Source organism: Pygoscelis adeliae, unplaced genomic scaffold (assembly GCF_000699105.1).
Source record: "Pygoscelis adeliae isolate BGI_AS28 unplaced genomic scaffold, ASM69910v1 Scaffold101, whole genome shotgun sequence".
Taxonomy (NCBI): Eukaryota; Metazoa; Chordata; class Aves; order Sphenisciformes; family Spheniscidae; genus Pygoscelis; species Pygoscelis adeliae.
In genome coordinates, this window is record NW_008824238.1 from 5,504,188 (window position 1) to 5,509,717 (window position 5,530).

The window sequence follows — 5,530 nt, forward strand, 5'->3', positions numbered from 1 at the left end:
TGCTCAGCTTTAGCAGAAGTCATCCAGCTTGGGTTCAGTTCAGGCTGTAGTCTGGAGGCCAGAGTCTTTATGTATCTTGTTGCCAGCTTAAGCTACCTCGTCCCCCAAGAATTACATCAAAATAATAACAAATTTGAACAGTCTTACATCCTGAATTGTGAAATGAGTTTGTGAAGGAACTTCCTAATTTTACTTGCAGGAAAACCTGATCAGAGGTGTTTTAATCATAGAATCATAGAATAGTTTGGGTTGGAACGGACCTTTAAAGGTCATCTAGTCCAACCCCCTTGCAATGAGCAGGGACATCTTCAACTAGATCAGGTTGCTCAGAGCCCCGTCCAACCTGACCTTGGGGCATCCACCACCTCTCTGGGCAACCTGTTCCAGTGCTTCACCACCCTCAGCATAAAAAATTTCTTCCTTATATCTAGTTTAAATCTACCCTCTTTCAGTTTAAAACTATTACTCCTTGTCCTATCGCAACAAGCCCTGCTAAAACATCTATCCCCATCTTTGACTTGACCAAGTTTAAATAAGCACTTAACTCGGTAAGGCCCTTCCTTGGGGGCAAATATCAGGCTTGATTTTCCTACACGGGTTTATAAACATAACTCCACTGTAATCCTGGTTTACATTGGTGTGAATGTGGGCAGTGAATCAAATACTATGTGTTTTATTTGTAAAGTGTTGTGAAAAGTGACCTTGGGAAGGTTAGGCAACAGGCTGTAGTGAAGCAGATCCTCCGATTCCAAGACTGCTTCTCTAACCATTAGGAAAGCTGCACCTGTCATGCTCTATCTAGACGGTTTGTTTTGACCTGCCCGAAATACATGGCTATTGATTTGTCAGTCTTCGAAAAGACTGCAAAAACTCTGATCAGGTATGTCCAGTCCTTCAGCCCAAAATCCATCTTCTTATAATATCATACCGTTGGAGAGTGGGCCTTATAAAGTGTGCAATTTTTAGTGCCAATTTTTTTTGGTGTATACTTCATAAATACATGTGCACAGATTTCTCCCATTGGAGAGTCAAGTATCTACTTCCTCACGTGGGTCACACTGATGTGGTGGGGAAGGACCTATTTCTGCATCTTTTCAGGATAACTGTAACAACATAACTTCTGTTAACAAGCCACCAAAGCTTCGCTTTTCCTTCCCCTGCTTGCATTCATTTCCTATCAGCAACAGCAAGATATATAAGACAAGAGTTAGGCCTGTCTTTTGCCAGAACCAATTATTTTGCATTTCTAGTCTTTGGGTCACGCATAGCCTGTATTTTTCACAATAGTTCTTGAATTTTCTTTCTCTTCCAAAAAGAGGAAGAGAAACAAAGGCAGAGAATGGCGCTCTCAAAGCTGCTGTGGGTACTGATGTCAAAATCCACGTGGGAAACCAGGAATCCCTGCTACCCCGTTCTGCCTTCACGCTTCTCGGCCGTTCCTGTTGCTGGTTTCACCATGTTAACACTTGCGAATACATCCATGTGAGGGTCGAGCTGCCGGAGGTCCTGCCTGGGGCTCTCACCCCGCCACCCCTCTTTCATCTGCTTGCTCTTCGCTGACGGGTACCACGTACGCGGTCTCTGAAACCAGCAGGTCAGAAGGGTAAGGCAGGGGGTTCCATTTGGTTGAGGGGCATGTAAAGGGTTGGGGTTCTGCAAAGGCAGGTCAGGGAATGGGGCTGGCAGTTTTGCTCAGGGAGGAGAGGATAAATGGTGCAAGGGGGGGAACAGAGTTGGTGGGAGCACGTGACAAACTCCAGGAAGAGAGGAAATGGAACCCCTGTATAACATTTTTTTTTTTATATATATATATATAAAAAAAAGTCAAGGGCTCTGCATTTAGGGGGTCTGCTCATTGTCAGTGACCAGTCATGATCAGCATTATCCAAAGTATGTTTGCATTAAAAGATCAAGAGTTCAGTAAAAATCTGAGGGACGTCTTGTCAGGCTTTGTTCTGGAAAATATTTAGAATAAAAAAATTGCTTGTCACAACTCCTAATCTAAAAATGAATTTTGAAAAACCATCTGTGGTAGTGTAATACTAAAGTCACATGCACGTCTGTAGCTGCTAAAGTTTGTTCATACTTCATCTCAACAGCAACTGTTTTGTGTTGGTGGTTTTTTTTAAGCTGGTAGTATTTGGAAAGTTTCCCAGTAGTGAAATCTGTACTCCAGGGTCACAGTGTGCTCACCTGTGTCGTACCGCATCTTTTCTTTTGCTTTAGTCAAGTACAATTCTGTATAGTACATCACTAGCATGTTACAAATTTATTGATACTTAACCGAATAAAATCAAACTATGAAATTTAGAATTTTTTTCTGGTAAATAACACTTTTTTTGCATATTAAATTATTTATATTTGCATATAAATTATTTAATTATTAATTATTTTAAAAATTTAATTATTTAATAAAATTTGCAAATTAAATAATTCTGACTTCAGAATATTTCTGTATCCCCATAATCTTCTCATTTAGTCACCATTAAAATGATTGGGGGGGCTCTTTTTAGACTCATTAGAAATCAGTGTTTGAGCACGGGTTCCCATTGGTGTTTGGGGAGGTCCCTGGTAATAGCCAGTGGTTAAGTATTACGGTGAGTGTAGGTTAACCTGCCATCCTTAGTTTCTGGGAAAAGGCAGCTTGCTAAGATGTTTACCATAGTACCGCACAGTCAAAGGGTATGTTTACAGTCTTGTCTTCTCCTGAAAACTTCCAAAGGATCGTACCGGTAGTGGTCATGCTTTCAGTTTCACTGCTTGCCAGCTTTGAGGAGGCTGTTTGCCTCCAGGCTGAAGGAAACGTTTTTGAGTGTAGGAGACCAGATTTTCTGGGGAAGTTTCTTGCGATGGAAATGGTCACCTATTGGAACAAGAAGAGTTCTTTAAGAGATGAGGAACCTAGGTTTTATTGCTATTGCTATTCTTAGTTTCTTATTTTTGGCGGTTATGTATTTGTAGTTTCCACTTTCTTATACAATAATCCCAGTTAAAAAAGTAGTGTTATACAAATATAAGGGAATTTCAATATACTGAACATGCAGATTGATGTCAGTAACTGAAGTTGCCTGGATAAGTAACTGGCTGTAAGTGACAGAGAACTTCTTCCATGTCACCCAGACAACACATACATACAACTGATATATTTTGAAGAGAGGAAATCAAGATACGCTGTTCCCACGGTGAAAGTGCAGAGCTGATACAGAGCAATGTTAGGTGAATTTGTAGCACATCCAGTTGTATTGATACAAATAAAGAAATGTAATAACAAAGTCTGTAGGAGCTTTGGCTTTGTTAGTTGAGATAAGATAAGAACAAGAAATAATCTAAAATGTGTTGTTAAAAAGTCATGTGTTCTTTTTGTTTTGTTTTAATTTTTTTCCCCTTTCTGATCCTTCTTCAATCCTGGATACTAGGTTGCAGGGCTGTTTCCTTTCCAGGCTGTGGAAAATGTTTTCTCTGCTTTTTGTTCCAGTCTTGTGCATCTGATAGTACTTAAACCTGCCTGCTTCGAACTGTGTCCCCTCTGTGGTGGCAATGTCCCTCGAATGGACATTGCCAGTGAGTATTTTGCTCAAGAGTATACACCCAAGAGACATTCCTTTTGTACCTGTTTAAGGCCTGGGAATTGTAATGAATGACTCCAGAGGGATTTTCTTGAAAACCTTTCTGACCCTCTTATAATTCAGTGCAACACACTTAGTGGTCTTGTATGAAATAGGTGTCGTCTCAGCTTCTGCACGGCAACTAAGGCTGTCTGTCCTTCATGAAAGGGGATGAGAAGCTTGTCCTGGATCAGGAGGCAGGTAAAGCTCACTCTGGTTTCTCAGAGACATCTCTCAACATTCTCTCTTAGCTGAGTCCACAGGTTTAGATACGGGATTTGACCTCTTCGGAAGGGAGAATGATCTGCATCATCTTTTCTTCACCCCTCTTCAACTGGCCAATCTTTATCACTTAGAGCCTTAATCGAGTGAAAAGTCAGTGAAGATGCCAGGACTGGATCCCATTTCCATGGACCTGGTGGAGTTGTCATTCATGAGGACATTCTGGACGCGGACTTGCAGGCAACCATAGCTATTTGCCAGGTCCCAGGAGAAGAATTAATACAGCACTTTTCTTTAGCTGTTATATTACAGGGCTCTCCTGAAACTGGCCATTTCACAAATTACTGTCAGTGGCAACTCGCCAGAGGAGGTGGCTTTGGAGGCCCTTTTTCATGTGACCACTACGCTATACGTAAAACTTCGATTCTCTTTTTCTGGTTCTCTTCAAATCCTACTGCCGTCAGAGCCCCTTGATACTTTGTAAGATTCACCTTCATTAGAGGTAGGCCTGAGAGCAAACTGCTGCTGTAGCTGGTGAAACGGATCTTTAATACCATAGCTTTAATACCATACTGTAAGCATTTTAAAAGAGATGCAAGCAGCAACTTACCCATTCTGGATTTGAATTTTTTTTTCTTTTTGGTCACGTAGTATTTTGAACCTCTTCAAGGCTTTTAAGCCAACTCTGTGCTCACTAGGAATTTTGACATCTAGCACCAAAAAAGAAGCAGTTTTATTTACTATCATTGCAAATACTGCCTGGTACTGTTTACCGTTGCTCAGGCACCTCATAGCTGACAGGAGCAAGGGAGATATAGTTAGTATCAAACTAATATACCTAGTATATCCCTAAGATAGAGCAGGACAGAGCATTGCAGGGGAACAGGGTTAGCCAAGGCAGTTCTAGTTCCAGGGCTGACTCTGCTTTTCAAATGTGTGTGTCTTTGCTATTGTGCTGGATTGCAGACCTCTGCTCCATAGCTCTGGGGTCTGCACTTCTACCTAAACTTCTGCTGCGTGTCATCGCAATCTACATGTTGGATGGCCTTTGGGCTAAGAGCACTTTGTTAATGAGGAGCATCTTTTTTGCAGGAGATGAGACTGTATTAGGCATATATATGTAGCCCAAGAGCACGTGTTCTGTTGGAGATCCTAGAAAACAGGGTCTTTCTTCCCTTTTGAAGTGCTTTTTGTTTATTTGATTTTGGTTTTGAAGGTAGGGAACAGGAGTCTTCGCTCAGTAGTGAACAGAAGCATTAGCTCCCTGCAAGTTCAAAAGCAAGTTTCTTCTTTCACTCTGGTTTAGGGTGGTTCCAGAGTCACAAAAGCTAATTTTACCCTGTTGAAGCTAATGGCCCTGGAGTCCTGAAAGTACAGCAAGTGGTAAGAAAGACATTCCTTTAAAGGGCGGCTCAGAGCATCATCCATCCATCCATCCATTCTGTCTCCAGGTAGTCGTGAGCCTATGCTGTTGCAAACAGTGTTGTCATTCCTCATATATGCAAACTTCTTGTTCACTTTCCCTCATTTCCAGGTGCTATTTCCTTTTGTTTTGAATCATTTCATATTACCACTGAATCAGGTTGCACTTTTAGCCGAAGTTGTCATTTGTTTTATTTCTGACTCTTTATCTGTGTAAAAATACTTGAAAGAATTAAAAATTTTAATTCACAGTTTGTTTACATTTTTTCCTATAGTAGTTA